Here is a 17,999-nt window from a genome sequence, read left to right on the forward strand (position 1 = left end):
TGCAAAGAGATCCAACCAGTTCATCCTAAAGGAAATCAGTCCTGAATATTCCTTGGAAGGACTGATGCTGAAGTTCCAATACTTTGGCCACCAGATGAGAAGAGCTGACTCATTGGAAAAGACCCTCATGCTGGGAAAGACTGAAGATAAGAGGAGAAGGGGACAGCAGAGGATGAGATGGTTGGATGGCATCACCGACTCAATGAACATGAGTTTGAGCAAACTCTGGGAGGTTGTGAAGGACAGGGAAGCCTGGCGGGCTGCAATTCATGGGGTCTCAGAGAGTCAGACAGGACTGAGCAACTGAACAAGAACCCAGCACCATCTCTTCTGACTTCCTGGCCCACCTGGGCTCCTCTGAAGTGTCTTGGAAGCCCAAGGCTCCCTTTCCTCTAGGGCCCCATGTTCCCTGTCTGTCTTCCCCTTTTAGACTATGTATTCCTCATTTCAGCTACTCACGGCCGCCTCCTCTGCCAATGGGCCCACTCTAATCAGCTCTGTGTTGTACACCACCTGGGCAAGTGGCCAGCCCTCAAAAAGGTGTCTGTTGAGCGAATACCTGTACACACGGATGGGCAAGCAGATGGACAAATGGACAGATTCCTTTTGGGGCTCGAATTCATCTGGGTGGGGCAAGAAAGGTGGTGGTGGGGGGGGGGCAGATAAGGCCCAGCTGGCAGCCCCCTTGAGGATAAGTACTTCCCCAACCCTACTGTCTCTGCATTGGGTGGGGGGCGGGGGTGTGCGTGTACATGCATGCACGTGGAGATAGGGGTCCTGAAACACTAGTGTGAAATTATCAAGATGTGAAGCTGAGAGGCAGCACATGGGTGACCCATGGTGCAGGGCCCCTGAAGTTTAAGCGGACCTGCACTTGCCTGAGAGGCCATCTGTGGGAGAGAAACTCCAACACCTAGTGTGAGATCCTGGACCAGACAGCATGGCCACCTCAGCTGCAGTGCCTGAAACACAGGACAATTAGGTGGAATTAGCGGAGGACAGAGAGGGGGGCTTGGAAACTGTCATGGCAACTGTGAGCACATCCTTTGTGCGGCTCTGCTCTTTGTCCCTGCCAGTGAATACCAGAGGCATTATATAAGCAGCAAATGTGCTGTCTGTGGGGACTGGGCCCTCGCCACTGGTGGGCTGTGGGCCAGGAGGCACCACACAGGATGTTCGCCCATCCACCGCCAGGAGGAAGGGCCAGGCAGCCTGGCCAAGATCCACAGAGGCCACCGCAGGTGAAACCCACCACCCAGTTCAGCACAGGGCAGCCTTCACCAGCCACGCTGGGTAGCCAGAGTGGAGAATCAGTGAGTGCCTAGCTCTTGGCCACAGACTATGCTGACATCACCCCTCCTCCCCCATTAAAATGCACTTCCACCCTCAAAAGCAATGGAAAAAAGACAGTCACCACTGCCACCTCCCCCATTCATGTGAATTTACCAAGAAAAGTCAAGGCACATCAGCAGCTAATGAGGAGTGAAAATTGAAGCCCAATTTGTCGCATCTCTTCCCCTTTAAGAGGCTGAATTTATAAAACTCAGTCTGAAATGGGTCCGTCTGGCATGACACAGTGATCGTCTCCACAGCACCAGCATGCTGGGTCCTGAGACATAGGAAAGTGAAGTCTAGTTGCCCGTGGCCCCACCTGATGACCAGGCTGTGAGACCACCCACCAGCAGAGCTTGCAAACCACCAAGGTGCCAGGACAAGCTGAGATTTCTGACGGCTACTTCCCTGCTCACGAACGCCTGCGTCAGCCTCCGTCCCTGTCACCTGGGGAAGTGAAGTTTTCACAAAAAGACAACTCATATAGTTGAGGGCTCCCGTCCAAGCCTTAACACTCAATGTGACAGCTTTACTTCCAATAGAGTTCTAGAACTTGCTTGAGGCCCGTCTCTTTTCTTTGCTTTTGACTTCAGTCAATAGGGATTGATCAAGCACCCACCCTGTGAAAAGAAATTCATGGAAGAAATCAAACAGGGGGGATAATCTCTCAGCCCAGACTGTCAAAGTCAAAGCCACACAGAAAAAAAAATAACCTCACAACCTTACTTTAAATTCACATCCTGCTGGCTCCCGGAACGTACACAGATAGCATCAAGGAGGGTCCACAGGGAAATGGAAGGAGCAATGTTCCAGAAGCTTCCAGAGAAGAGCATCCATACTGAAGGGCTGGACCTTGGCTGCCAGATTCCAGGGAAAGAAAGAGGGACAGACACAGCAGGACACAGACCATGATTGTGAGAAAGATGAGCACAGAGTGAAGCCACAGACCAGGCTTCAAATACCAGCTCCACCACTTATCAGCTGGGTGATTCCAGGTGGCTCAGACAGTAAAGAATCCACCTGCCAATGCAGGAGACCTGGGTTCAATCTCTGAGTCAGGAAGAGCCCCTGGAGAAGGGAAAGACTACCTACTCCAGTATTCTTCCCTGGGAAATCCCATGGACAGAGGAGCCTGGCAGGCTACAGTCCATGGGGTCAAAAGCACTGGACTAAATCACTACTTAGTCATGACTTAGTGATTAAACAACAACAATGACAACTTTGGGTGAGGCTCTCCACCTCCCTTGTCTCCATTTCTTCTTCCATAAAACAGCAACAGAAATAGTGCCCCGTGATAGAGTTATGATGATTCCAGGCAACTGTGGACAGAGCATGCTCAGCAGAACACTTGCAGAGCCAGCACCAGGGCATAGGAAGTGGTTTCACTACCAGGACAGGGAGAAGGTCCCAGGTCTGTCCTAAAAAGCTTCTCAAGAATAGATAAAGAAGACATGGCACATTTATACAATGGGGTGTTACTCAGCCGTTAAAAAGAATGAAATTAAGCCCTTTCCAGCAACATGGGTAGACCTAGAGAGTGTCATACTGAGTGAAGTAAGTCAGACAGAGGAGGAGAAATATTGTATGACATCCCTTATATGCATAATCTTTTTTTAAATCTTTTTATTGGATGATAATTGCTTTACAATATTGTGCTGGTTTCTGCCATACATCAACAAGAATGTGCCACAGGTATACATAGGTTCCCTCCCTCTTGAGGCTCCCTCCCATCTCCCACCCCATTCTACCCCTCTAAGATGTCACAGGGCATCGTGTTGAGCTCCCTGTGTTAGACAGCAAATTCCCACTGGCTATCTATTTCACACATGGTAATGTATATGTTTCCATGCTGCTCTCTCCATTCATCCAACTCTCTCCCTCCCCCACTGTGTCCACAGTCTGTTCTCTATGTCTGCCTCTCAGTTGCTGTTGCTGCCCTACAAATATGTTCATAAATACCATCAAGAAATGATACAAATAAACTTACTTACAGAACAGAAACAGACTCACAGACTTTAAGAACAAATTACAGGTTGCCAGGGGTGGGGGAGAAAGGAGAAAAGGGATAGTCAGGAGTTTGGGATGGATGTGTACACATTGCTACATTTAAAATGAATAACCAACAAAGACCTACTGTACATACAGCACATGGAACTCTGCTGGGTGCTGTGTGGCAGCCTGGGTGGGAGGGGAGTTTGAGGGGAGGATGGACACGTGTATACGTATGACTGAGTTCCTTTGCTCTTCACCTGAAACCATCACAACATTGTTTGTGAATTGGCTACACTCTAACAGAAAATAAAAAGTTTAAAAAGCTCCTGCAGAAGCCTGAGCTGTGGATCCACTCACAGTGACAGCCAGAGTTCCCTCCCGGGCTGGAAGGACTAATGACCAGAGGTAGAACAAGCCCTAGAGAGCAGAGCAGTGGGTCTGAGACCTGATCCACATTGTCACTCAGGCTAAGCAAAGTCCCAGCTGGGGCCTGAGGAATCCATGCTGTTTTAGTTGCTTCAGCCAGTCAGGCCCACTGGGACGCCAAGAGGGACAAACCTTGCTGGAATCAGCCTCCACCCCAGAGGCAGGGATTCTCCCTCTGCAACAATAGCATTAGCATCAAAATCCACCCTAAGAAAACAAAACAAAGCCCTGAGCACTTACTATGTTCCAGCAACAGTGCTTATCTCATCTCAGCTCTAGGCTGGCACTGGTGTTTCTACTTTATTCATAAGGAAATGGAGGCTCCAAAGTGCGAGTTAGTTGCCCAAGAACATTGTGCTAGTCGGTTTTTGTTGCATAACAAAAAGTTATACATCTCTGTGCCTTTTTCACATTTCTTTTGCCAGCTCTGCTGATCAGCTATGGTTTGGCTCATCTAGTCTGGGCTTGGCTGCAGTAGCAGACTCGACTCCGGACTTCATGTCAGATTCATGTCTGCCTCTGGGTCTTCATTCTGTGATCCATGCTGAAGGATCTGCAACACCCAAATGACAGATCAGGTAGCACAGGAGAGAGAGCAAGCCAAACCAAAGAAGCAGACTGAAAGCTTCTGCTTACATCACATCCACTAATGTCCCAACAGCCAGGTCAAGCATCCATGATGTGTGCAGGCAAGTATGTGCTCTGCCCATGCCAAGGACCTAAATACCTAATTATATTCCAGGATGGAGTGCAGATTCAAAACAGTATCCCAACCTACCACCACCACACAGCTCCCAAGTAGCAGAGCCAAGAGGCAAATCCAGAAAGCCTTTTCTTTTCACTGCTCTGCAATCCCAGCTACTGTGTAACCACTGGGGAGTTAGGTCACTCCACTCTCTCAGCCTTGGTTGTCTCACCTACACGCAGTGGGTATAGCATGACCTACATTGTTGGGCTTTCTAAGGATCAAATGAGGTGGTGTGTGAAGACTTTCAAGAAACCCAGGGGTGGATTAGGACAAAGTTTCTCCCAGCCTTCATTTGGCAATTGCATGGGATTCTTTCTGCCAGACAGAGATGAGGTGAGAATGGCAAAGAGGCAGAGCTGCCCTGCAACGTTGAGAATGATGGACCTCTCCATACCATTCAGACACAGATTGATCCTGAAACACACCCACGCAAATGAGAAATGTCAGAGTCTCAGTCACAATTAGGGCTTCCCCAGCGGCTCAGGCAGTAAAGAATCTGCCTGCAATACAGGAGACCCAGGTTCAACCCCTGGGTTGGGAAGATCCCCTGGAGGAGGAAATGGCTACCCACTCCAGCATTCTTCGCCTGGAGCATCCCACAGACAGAGAAGCATGGCAGGCTACGGTCCATGGAATTGCAAAGAATCAGGCATGGCTGAGTAACCAACACTTTCCAATTTCAGTCATAATTATGACAACCGTCAAGCCTTGGCCAGGTTGACTGTCTGAGAGAGGATGTTCCATGCCAAACCAGGTGAGGACCTGGTCAAATAAACACACACAGTTAAAGAAGCAACCTGGGCTCCCCGAAGGCACAGTGACACTGCTGGGCAGCATGACCCCTCGTGGCTGCAGGACACAGCTCAGTACTGCGCAGGCATCTCTTCCTCTTCATCACCAATCGCTCATTCCCTGCACACATCTTCTGATTGGTACATTTGAGCATTGTATTTTCAGACCAAAATGACAGCAGGGATCAAACTTCTAAATAGATATGATAGCAAAAAGCGTAAAGTCAGTCACAAAGAGTATGTACTAGAGCACACTTGCATGTTCTCCCAACAGGATGCCCAACAACTCAGTTCCTCAGACAACAATTCAAATTATACACCTCTGCTGCAAGGGTTCAAGTCCTGCCTCCCTCTCTTAATAGTTTAACCACCTGAGACTCAGTTTTCTCATCTGTTAAAGGGGAACAGTAGCAGTACCTACATCACAGATAGGAGGATTCCACAGGGAAAACTATGCAAATCCCTTAGCACACAGCCTGGCGCCAGGAGTGCTCAGCAAGTGACCGTTGTCATCAGTACCCCTTAGCCCCTCAACAGTCATCCCCCAAACCATTTCCCACCCCCTCAGAAACTTCTCTCTAGCTCTTGCAGAGATTCTGGGAAGCAGAGAGCCACACGTCCCCGAGGATCCCATTTTAGTACTGAGCACACATCACTGCAATCTGATTTTAGGCGTCGCTGTGTAAACATATGACCCTTTAATTCTATTTCAGTTCAGTTATGCAAATCTCATCATATATTCAGCATCAAGCCATTTTTCTTTCCTCTCAAAATCCGTCTACTACTGGCCAGCTGAGCCTACTACTACCAATTCGAGGTCCAGAGCAGAGTCCCAGTATCTTAAGTTTGGAAAGTGTGTCACTCCTCAGCCCAGGCACAGAGCCAGGCCAGCAACAGGTACTAGCCACCGCAGAGCCTGAGAGAGTCAGGGCGGAAGACAGGACAAAGATTATCCCACCAGGCACCTTCGTCCCAAGCTCCACAGGAAGCCAGGAGGTACCCAGGGCCCTCTCTGTGTGGGCACACAAGAGAAGTCAGTGGAAAGAGGCAGGAAAACCAGACCCGCTCTTCACTCGTTCCCCAATATAGTTTACACTTCCTATTCTATAGGCTGAGGTTCCATGGAAATCTGAATTTGGAAAAAAGGATGCTACTGCTTTTATATTTAAAAAAGCAAAAGACAAAGAAGAACTAGTTAATTAACCGTATCCTAGAATCTTTATTCTAGAGTGGGAGAAAAGAGTTAGGCAAAATCTTAGAGAGACTGGGAGTCAGAGCCAAGAGCAGAACCCAGAGCAGGGCTGTTTCTACTTGCATGAGAAGTCCAGCTCCTGTTTAAGGAGACCAGAGGTACCAGAGCTTCCTCCAAAGACCAGGAACAGGGCTAGGCCATGCCACACATCCATCATCCCTCTACACCAGGGCAGGAGCAGGAGGGCCAGCAGACAGAGCCCTGACACGGAGCCAGGCCACAGCCCCATGACGCCGTCTGCTCCCACAGCAGAGAGGCCCTGTGGGCAGGAGAGTGGGCTGACAGTGAGCACAGGAGGCCTGCAAAATCTTAATATGGCCTGTCTTAGCTTATTAACAGGAGATGGATAATATCTGACAAATGACAGGAGATAAATTGTTAAGCAATATGCAAATATGCCTGCAGCAAAAATAGAAAATTACTATACAGTAAAAGCTTTTATGGCTGCAAGAAAATTCAGAGGTAATTTGTCTCTGCGTCTCCTCAAATTCCAATCTTGCTGTTAGCTGTGGCAGAATGCTACATGCGTTACCATTCCAATTAGATCATTATAAAGGGGCTCCCGCGTCGACATCAACTTTAAGGGACCGCGGAGGAAAAGGCATTTACAAAGCCAGGGGCAGTCTCAGCCACAGTTGCCCAGGGCTCTGTCCCTCTGTTCATGGACTGTCACTGAGGCAAGAGCCAGGATTTATACTTCAGGACCATTTGCACCAATATGTTCATCCATTTACCATCAGCTGACTGTTACTCACGAGACACTTCTGCAGGACACTAGAAAAACTATGTAAATGACCACAGTCTGCCCCTGGCAAAGAGAGGGGCCAGGAGAATGGAAAAGGACTTTGTACCTGTGTAAACTCCCAGAGAGGAGAAGGAGCCAACTGTGAAAGGAGATCTCAGAGCAGGAACCCCTCGACTCAGCCTAACACAGACGAGAAACAGAAAATGAGATAGAAACTCTGTAGGGCTGCAGGCAGTGAGAGAAAGCCAGATGCTCACTGTGGGCACAGATGTAGGCAAATGGCCCACAAACCCAGTGGACTTCCAGAGAGGAAGGCCCTAGACACGAAGGGAAGCAGGGCGGGACAGGGGAAGCCACCTGCGGCCCAGCAGAGCCCCAACTTCTGCAGGAAACACGGCCAGCGCCACGGCAAGATTTTCTCCTTATTCAATCCAGGTGCCTTTTTTCCCCAACAAAAAACAATATAGGAAAAGAGAGTCAAGGAAAATGACTGTGTTCACAACACACTTGTACAGAGCAACTGTTGTGAGCTCCCTGCATCATATAGCAAGTGTCTACTGGCGATCTATTTTACCTAGAGGGGTGGGAGGGAGGTTCATAGGGAGGGGACAAATGTATACCTGCGGCTGCTTCATGTTAATGTGTGGCGGAAACCAACACAATGTTGTAAAGCAATTATCCTCCAATTAAAAACTGGAAAGAGAAAAACAACACACATGTAACTGGCTGCTACTTACAACATAGGTGTGGGCGGCTTGTCCTGGGAGTGGAGGCTTGTGAGGTGTGGCGGGGGGCATAGCAGAGGCCCTCCACCCCCACTGAGAGGAACCCTTGGCCAATGGAGGAAGATATGCACTTAAGGACACACCACGCTGGAGCAGGAGGTGGGCCGTGGGGAGGAGCTGCAGGGTCCACCCACATTTGGCAGGAAGGGAAACTGACCGGGAGAAAAGCATGCCACCTGAGCGTCACAGAGGCCACAGGTGAGGGTTTTGAATGGGAATTGGAGGAGAGCTCAGGAAAAGGTTCCATCTGCACGATGGACAGGGAAACTGGTTCAGCCCCATGACTGATTTGCTTGAAGGGTTTTTGTTTGCTCATTTTTGTTTATGTTTTCCATCTGATTTTTTTTTTCTTTTTTTGGCTAATCATTCCAGGAAATTGGTTTAACTGACAGCTTCATGAAACTGACTGGCAATTCTGGGATCCTATAGGCATAGCCCTAGTGAAGGATCTAGAGCAGGTAAAGCAGAGAACCAGGAGACCAACCTCCTGACTCTTGTGTCTCCCTACAGCTGAAAGCCAGGGCACCAGGCTAGAGGCAGACCCATACCATTAGCTCAGGTTGAACCAGAGGCACAGAATGCCAGTTCTAAGCCCGGGATGCCCATCAGAGGGGCCTAAGGTGCAAGGATGCCCACGCTCTGACACAGCAAGTGCACCCAGGGAGTCTTCAGATGTAGCTGGGGGCCTCTCCTAATCAAACTCATGGGAGCTCGGGGACACCCTCCTCCACAAAGCTCCCCAGCTCAGCACGGTCACTGCCTGTCACCGGTGCCAGATTCACCGGTGTCAGATGACACGGGGTCAGGCAGGTCAATGCTGAATGCTGATGGCACACCCGCTGCTGTCCTGAGAGGAGAGGTGGACAGAATCAGGGTTCAACTGCGATCTGGGGACACAAAAAGGTGTTTGCCTTCTTCCTGGCTTGAAACTTCAGGTGACGATGTATACTTTTCTTTGGGGCCAAATTGCATAGGCATTCGGATACCAGCTAAAGGGCCAGAGGGAAGGTGAGGGAAGGTGAAGGTTAACGCACTGCGGATTTTACAGATCAGCCATGGTGGTAGAAAGGACAAAGAATCTGCCTGCAGCCTCCACACACCTGCTGGAACAGGGACCCCCTTCCTCTGTCTGGCCCCAGCCCCGGCCTCCACCAGGCCTTTGTGCAGGTCTGCCCTGCTCCTGCCTCTGGGGTGGACTCAGATGGCCTGAGAGTCCTTCTCAGAGGATCCCTACCAAGCACCATGGGATCTAGGCCAATCTTGTGTGTTCCTCTGATCCTGCAGGGACCCTGCTAGGGGTCTCATCAAGGGCAAGCCAAGGATGTGGGGCTGCACCCACAGAGACCCAATACCTGTCAAACAGCATCTTCTGTTTTCTCTCTTTCCCTATTATGGGTCCTCTGGCCTCTAGCCAGAGCCCTCACCCATCTCCTCGCCACCTCCCTTGCATTATTCAGGATCCAAACCAAGTTGCCTCTCTTCCATAGAGCTGGACTTCTATGTCTGTCTCTCTCCCTCCTTCCCTCCCCTCTCCCCTACCCCTTTCCCTTCTCCCAGTGGCTCCAGTATTTCTCAGCAATTGGAATCATTCATATGGCATGACACTTTCAATAATGGAAAATTACTTAATAATACTTCTTTTACTAACCTCCTTTCCTAACTGGTGAGGAAAAGAATGTTCTGGTTAGTTAACCATCTAGGTTAAAAGAAAGTTAGCAGAACTGCCATGTGAAAACTACCAATTTTGCAAGGAAGAAAATAGCATATACTACAACTTAATAATTGGTGAATCTGAAGATGTTTAAGACTCTCCTAAGGCTTTAGTAGCCACTGAGAACCCTGACCATTTTGTGCTGGGAAATGTCATAAATGCCATTTCACAGGGTTTGATTGCTGGAAGGAGATTTCATCCAACCTTTATAGACCTGCCCATACGCAAATACTCATGAGCATGTACCTCTAACCAGGCCCCTTCCACAAAGCTCTTCCATCTCCAGCCAACACAGCAGAAATGGGATAGTTTAACCCCATCCCTCCCTCCTGGTATGCCAGAGCTCTCAAGTTTAGAAACCATGGGTACATGACTCAGGAAGGATGGCACGGAGGCGTAACCTTCAAGCAGTTCCGAGAGGCCCCACCCAAACAACAGCTTCCATGATCCTCTGACAGCCATCATGTCTGCCTTGGGCCCCGGAGAGGCTACAATCCCCACCAGGTGGGCTGAGTTCTCTGACCCAGGGAGAAGGGGGCAGAGAGGCCCGCAGTGGCTGAGCCCAGAAAGGCATGCTCATATTGCATCATCATTCACTCAGAAGCACAATATCATTTCTTTCCGCAGAAGCTAAGCAACCATGACAGTTCCAGGGCTTAGGTGAGCTCCCCTCTCCTACAAGAAAGAGGGTGTCAGGGGACTAAATTAGTGCCCACTCAGATCTGGGCGACTAGCTGACTCATGCTGCTTTTCTCTGCCTTTCTCCTGCTCCCTAACCCAATCCTGGTATATTTAAATAACAGAGATGATTTTGAGCCCCAGCTCCTCCGGGATCCAGCCCATGAGCAGTTGCCAAGCTCCCTGGCCCACGGGAAGCTCCCCCCTCACGGCTGTCTTGCCAATTATAGAAGAGGTTTGCTCACATGGCCCACAAGGCGAGGGCTGATGAAGCCCACAGAATCCCCCAGAGCTGGGGAGCGGCTTCTGACATTTCAAAAGGTCAATCAATCACACTATTTCATGGAATGTAATCATCTCCTAGGACCTAAATGCAACAATAAAACCAAATAGTGCCAAACACTCGGGGAAAATGAATGGTGCACGCACCGAAGAAAGACTACAGTTGGCCTAGCGAAGATCTCTGCAGCCTGCCCTGGGGCCCAAGCCCTGGGTGTGAATTCTGCCTCTGCTGTTGGCCTTGAGGGAGCCCTTACCCTACTCAGGCCTCTAGGATGAAGTGAGCTGGCTTAGGGATGCTGTGCTCCAAGCACTCAACAGTAGTTTCTCCAGAAGAGAAAGAGTAAGAGGCTGGAAGGAATTCCACAGAGGTCATGCCAAACCACTGAGAGGTGCCTCCAAAGATAGCCCTAAGGAGGCCGCAGCTCATGGGGAAGGGGAAGGGGGGGGAACCCCCTCACCCATAGTGAGGAGCCACGGAGTTCTGAGTTCCATGAGGCTAAAAGCCAGGCAGCTCTGGGTCCCCTGGGTCAGAGAAGGGGAAAGGCAGCTGTTTGCTTCGCAGAACTACAAATGCCACCATACCTCCTTTCTTAAGGAGACGTGAAGTCTGCCCTGTACTTCTCACACAGCCGTCCTGGGGAGCTGTACCAGGCTGGGGGAGTGCCTGGGGCTAAGGGTTCCTGCCGGTGCGCCTGACACCAATCTGAGTGCCTCTGACTGTCTTTCAGGGTCTGGCCACAGCTCACCACGACTTCCAGTGTCTTTCCTCCTGCCATTGCCAACCCTCCCCTTCCTTCCCTCCCGCCTCGTCCTCCCTCCTGACCCTACTGCACCCCAAGGACTCTTTCCATTGTAACCCCCGCCCCCATCCACAGCCCCCTCACCTAGCTGTTCCCAGCCTCCTCCTCCGCGGCTGGCTCTCCCTCTTGGTTCAGTTTCTTCAGAAGTCCTGGCTGCCTCCCTCTTCCCCCGCATTCATGTGACCCGCCCTCCAACTCAGACCAGTGGTTCTCACCTGGGCATCTGTTAATCAGAAGCATTAGCATCACCTGAGTGGCTTGTAAACCCTCCAGAGCCTGGGCCAATGAGACCAACCGCCCACCCCCCCCCGCCAGGTGCATCAGCATTTGTGAAGTTGCATGGGTGGGAGGGGACATGCCCAGCGACCCTGACCACAGGCTCAGCCCTCAGCTGGGCTCCAAAACAGACCTATGTGGCTTCCTCCTGGGAGCCTGGGTCTGCACAGCCCTTCCCGGAACCCCAGCCACTGGGGAGCCCTCCCTGCTCAGGGCAGGGCGCCGGGGTTCTTTCCCCATCGGTGCTCCCTCGTGAGAAACCAGCCTAGGGTTTGATTGTCACGTGAGAAACCAGCCTAGCATTCCCTGACAACCAGGGTGGGTGCATTCCCAGGGCCTAGAACAGAGCCTGGTGTGTGGTATTGTCAGTAAATAGCTGTGGGGTAGAAAGAAGAGAGGGAAGTGGAGAAAGGGAGGGAGGCAGGAAGGGAGGAGGAAGGAAACGGGAAAGATGTAAAGGTGATGCCGGGTTGCCTCCATCCCTCAGTGGTTTGCATTTATTTGGACCCTGACTGCAGACCCCTCAAGGGAGGTCTCCTGGCAACGCCCCTTTCACCTTCCAGGTGCCCGGCTCTGATCTCCTCCCACCCGTGGGTGAATCTCTGCTCTTTTTGGAAGTGGGTGGGACCATAGTGGGGCCACATCCCAGGTGACCCCATCCATAGATGTGTGGCCGTGTTACCCACCAGCCTCCTCACTGCTGGACCTGAGACCCTGAACCAAATCCACGGACCTGACTGCTGTCTGTCCCAGGCCAGGGCACTGCCCTGCTGCATGGCAGCAACATACCTCACTCCACAGGCTGCCCACACCACTCCCAGCTCATGGGACTGTTACACCAGAGACTCTGCCGTGTTCTCCCCAAACACACAGCCCAGGGAGTTGCGGCTCTGTGTCCTGACATTATTATGCTCTCTGGTTAGTCTCTCCTTTTAAAATCTGGGGACTGACCAGTTAGTCTGACAGGGCAGGGGAGAGGTTGCCTTGGTCTGTTAGTCTGACAGGGCAGGGGAGAGGTTGCCTTGGTCTGGGTCTCCCCGAGATGGTGTTGGGGGACACCCAAAGCCAGCCTTAATTTCCCTGGGAAGGAAAGCACGAAAAGGCTCTCTCGTCCACTAGAATGCCCATTCCACGAGAAAAGGGCCATGCTGGCCTCACCCCCCACAGCCTCTGGCACACAGTAGGCTGGCTGTAAATACTACCTGTCATCACTGATGATAATATCAATCCATAACAAATTTCCCCAGCGCGTTAAAAATGGATTCGACTTACAAATCATTCTCTGCGCAACACTTTAGACGCGAGGCCAGGCTCAACGTGAAGCACAGCTGTTACCAACGGGCTGAAAGAAATCTTTCCAGATTACAGACCACCGGTGTCAAACCCATTTTGACCACTTTAGGAGGAGCTGAGAAGACAGGGGAGAAAATGAGGGTTTTTACAGTGATCGGACTGAACAATCCCCCAAGTAAGAGCCCATTTATTCACTAGAATCAGCTCCAATCTTGAAACGCCAGCTGGCAGTTTTGTCAGATAAACCACACTCTCTCCCTCGTGTACCAACTCCACAATCCACTTTTGCTTGAGATATGAGCTCGACAAGGCCTGGCCTCACTTTTTCTAAAAACCCTGGCACCTTCAGTATATTTTGCTAGGTGTATTTTTCCTCCTCACAGCAGGAAGGGCACTTTCGGAGATGTTTATTTTCCCTCCTGAAATGTAGTGATACAGCCGTCAGACACACTTGGCATGGCCCAGCCTGGGCCCCTCTGGAGCATTTCAGAGCAGGTTGGAGCTCCCGCATCCACCTTCTTAGGCTGGTGACTTGCCCTGATCTTACTATCCCTTCGTTCTGCTCCTCCCTCACTGCCCTGAGGCCCTGTCTCAAGCCACTTGAAGGGCCAGAGACCCATGGTGAATAGGGTTCAGACACAGTAGGCTCACACCCCACCTGCCAAAAGGAGCCCTCCAAAAGGATGGTTTGTTTACTTTCTTAGTTGCTCAGTCGTATCTGACTCTTTTGAGACCCCATGGATGGTAGCCTACCAAACAAGTGGGATTTTCTGTCCATGGGATTCTCCAGGCAAGAACCTTGGAGTGGGCTGCCATGCCCTCCTCCAGGGGATCTTCCCAACCCAGGGATCGAACCCCCAGCTCTTACGCTTCTTGCATGGGCAGGCTGGTTCTTACCCACTGAGCCACATGGCTAGCCAGTCACTTATGGAGGCCATCAATTTTATCTTTACTGTCTGGGAGACAAAGGGGCTTTGACATACCTCCACAAATCTGTGGAAGCGACATGCTCTCCCTGGCGCACACTTGGCAAAAGGACCAAAAATACACAGAGTTTAGGAAACAAGCCTGCGGCACCTGAGATGTGTCTTTCCCTGCTCCGTGCTCCAGGAATATCTGCATCTGGGCTGACTGAGGCTGGTGTGGAGGGGCTCAGGAAGCTGCACCCAGGACGTGGGGGTCTACGCTTTAGCCAGATGTTCAGGAAGGTGGTGCTCACTGCCACTGTCAGCCATCAGCCCTCCCTGATGCCTAGTCCACATTAAAAGGGAAAAGCAGACCCCCCAAAGCACCCACTTTTAGGACAGTTGCTTGCACTTGACCAAACCATCCCTTCCTTGGGTGGGGGTGGGGGTGATCTGAATGCCATTTCGTCCCTTGGGCTCTCTTCTGCATCAAGTCTTCCATCACCTCCCAGCCTGACGTGACAGGAGACCAGATGCACCAGTCTGCCTGAGTCAGTCCTGGTTTGCACCTCCTGTGTGTTATAATTATTAATAGTGCTCCCTGTCATTTGAATGTCCCCGTTTGGATGATAAGTTGTACAGGCACAATTTCTCTCATTGTCCTTAGCCTGGCCCTCAGGGGTCCCCATCAGACGATCACAAACTTGTGCCCGGCTCAGGAGGCACAAGCCCATCTTCCCGGTGTGCAGACCACAGCCTCTGCTCCCTCACCCACTGTCCACTCCACAGCCTTTAGCCCCAGTCTGACCACACAGAGCTGCCTCAAGACCAATTAAAAAGCATGACCCAGACTTAGATACCTAGCTTGTACAAAAAATGGTTAAAGCATGAGCAAATAGACAAGCAGCCAAGCATGAAGGACCAGTTTTAGCATCTGTGAGTTTGTTAAGATGAGAGGGGAGAACCATCAAGTTCTCACACCATCAGGATACTACTATGGCACTTTGTCCCCAACCTTCAAATAAATACTGTACAAAAAAAAATATATATATATAGATATAGATATATAAACTTGCAAAGTAAACGGCTGAACAACCAAACATGGCTACAAATAAGCAAGTGAAAGCAGCAGCCTGGCCTCTATCTGCACTCGGCAGGCAGAGCCGCGCTCATTTCTGAGTTCTGCAGTCTCTCCAAGTCCAGGTAGCATGACACCTGGCTGTTCTCTCAGCCAGAAAGTTTAGCTGCCAAAGGGCAGTGCAGCCTCTCTTCATCCCCTGAGCAGAGAGGAGAGATGGTGGAAGGGAAGGGACTGCTGACATTTGCAAGGCTTGGGGCGTTAACTCTTCTCAAAACAGCGCACCAAGGTCTTCTCTTCATTTTACAGGTGAAAAAACTGAGGGCAGCTCAGAGAGGCAACGGAACTTACCAAAGGTCACACAGCTACAAAAATAACCATCCCAGTCCTTTGGACATCTCTCCCCAAATCAGGTCCTCCCCAAGAAAAGCAACAACGGAGATGCAAGAGGATATGTGATAGCTAAAGAGAGTGAGCACTCCAATCAAGAGCCGACAGTTAAACTGCGTTGAGGGCAACCCAAGAGTTGTAACTCCCGTCGCCGCTCATGATTTATGCAGACATCTCCCATTAGCCCTAATGGATGTGGGGAGCATAAATCTCGGGGCGCAGCTCCAGACAGGCTCTTGTGATCTAAACACCACTAAAATTGATGGCATCGCCCCAGTATTGATATGGCAATTGTGGGGCTTCATAAATAGGCCTGGCAGGTTGGGAAGAGGAGAGGGTCTGGCCTGCCTGCCACAGCCTGACCGCAAGGCTGCTGCTGGTAGCAATGGCGTTCCTCGGGAGCTGCTCCAGCAGAGTGGGCCAGAAGCACGAATCCAGAGCCAGGACACTGGGTTCAAATCCTGTCTTCCCATCTCACCATCTTCGTGACCTGCCAAGCTACTGACGCACCCTGAGGCTCTGTCTCAAGATCTGTAAAATGAGGATTAAGTGAGTTATCATACATACAGCCCTTGAACCGTTGTGAAGTAAAGCTTCACTCTGAGAAATACAAAAGGCTGCATAGACCATTCAAGAGAGAGAAGCAGTTTGTTCGAATTTGTCCTGGAGGACTTCCCGGCAGAGTGAGACTCCAAAGTCCAGCTGGCAAGAGGGCCAGGATTCCCGAGAGGGCCTTTGAAGGTCGATGCCCATGAGTTCACGCAGGCATCTGGACAGGTGGGTGGGAGGCTGGACCTCACCAGCAGAGCACACCCAGGCTTCTGCCCAGCAGGCACAGCTGCCCACAGGACAACACCGCACATGAGGAACCCCCCGGGTTATGGTCAGTGCTCACAGCCGCTCCACCTCTTTCTCTGCGCCTGATTGAAGACAAACAAGCACCCAAGAAGCTGGGTCTGAAACTCTCGGGAAGGCTAGAATTATCTTCTACTCTTTACATCGATATTTTGATCAGTGTTTTAAAAATAAATTTATGAGGAGGTCTTTGCTCTCCAAATATAACAGGTCACAGAGACAAAGGCCTCTGTGAGTCCACTCAGTTCACAACGAGGAGTGAAGCAAAGCTCTTATTCAGACTTTGTCTTGAAAATTAAAAATGATAAAGATATGTTTACTTTTAGCTTATCTTTTTAAATATGACCATTGCAACTCTGCTAATTATTAGAATGAACCAAAGGTAAGTGATGGGTTGGCAGAATCATTCCAGCATTTTCTCTAGACAAATCCAGAGAAAAGCAAAGCAGGGTGCCTGGTGTGACGGGAAGGAGAAAGCCCAGCAGCTTCCTCCGTCGCCTGGCTGCAGCTGTCCGAAGCCTGCGGGCTACACTCCCTGCAGGTCCGGAGCTGACTGATGCTGCCTCTGCACTGTAGGAAACAAGCCCAGAACGGGGACGCTGAGAACCTGGATGAAAAGAGAGACAACAAAAGCCCGCAGAAGGTAGGCTAGATGCGCTGAATCAAGGAAGCGTGTGCTCAAGCTGGCTACCAGGCAGCTTTAGGGGATCCTTCCATCTTCTCCCTGTTTGGTCCAGGCCAGCCCCCCACCAGAGAGCTTTCATCTGGCTGTATAAACCAAACTGCTGGGTCCTAGGCAGGGGCCAGGAGAGAGTGGGCGTGTGGAGCTCTTGATCTTCCTGCTGGATCTGAGGACTTCAGACAAGATGAACCACCAAACCGGGAGCGATGAGACTGCTTATTTCCTTCCAATGCTGAAACCAGGGAAGTAGTCTTGGTGAAGCTATTTCAGCCCTTGCTCTTCCACTGTGGTGGACAGAGCACATCTATAGGCATTCCACACACCAGCCCACAGACAGCACCTGGACACTGACCTGCTCTACCGGCTAGAAGCCTGGAGCCTCAGACACAGTGGCTGCCAGTTTCTCCATACCAAGGAACTCTGCAGGAGGTCTCCTTCTGCAGACTTCTCCCAGACCCCATGCCCACTTACCCAGAGGTGAGAAGACAGAAACAGCCGGAGGCTGGGCCCTGGGCTGGAATCACACAAAGATGATACGGTCAGAGGCAGCTCCACAAGGACATCCCTCCAGCTCAGCCCTGGCCCAGACACAGGAGAGCCACAAAACTGCCAGCCACAGCTCTTATCCAACATGGTCACTCCTCTCTGGGAACATAGAATAACCATAACTTACCAAGCCCCTTCTGTGCACCAAATACTGTGTTCCACCATTGCATTTAATCCTGCAACAACTCTACAAATCAACTACTCATTCTACAAATGGGAGAGCCAAGATGCAAGCCCAAGAAGTGGTATCAACCGGATTCTAACTCATGCCTGCCGAACCCAGAAGCCCACATTCAATAGACCAACTGGACTGCCCTCCCGCGATTTCACTGGGAGCAAGAACTCTTCTTATCTGCTGCCTCAAACAAAATCTGACATGGATGGATGCTCTAAAAATATCTAGTTAGGCTCTGTCTTTGCTTCCCTTGTGGC

General features: G+C 50.8%; 1 long non-coding RNA gene across 1 annotated transcript in view; it reads right to left on the minus strand.

Moving 5' to 3' along the window:
* Positions 1–17,999, minus strand: part of LOC122700977 — a 197,677-nt gene that overhangs the window by 41,997 nt on the left and 137,681 nt on the right. The window lies entirely within an intron of this gene.

Source organism: Cervus elaphus, chromosome 9, assembly GCF_910594005.1.
Source record: "Cervus elaphus chromosome 9, mCerEla1.1, whole genome shotgun sequence".
In the NCBI taxonomy this organism is placed as follows: Eukaryota; Metazoa; Chordata; class Mammalia; order Artiodactyla; family Cervidae; genus Cervus; species Cervus elaphus.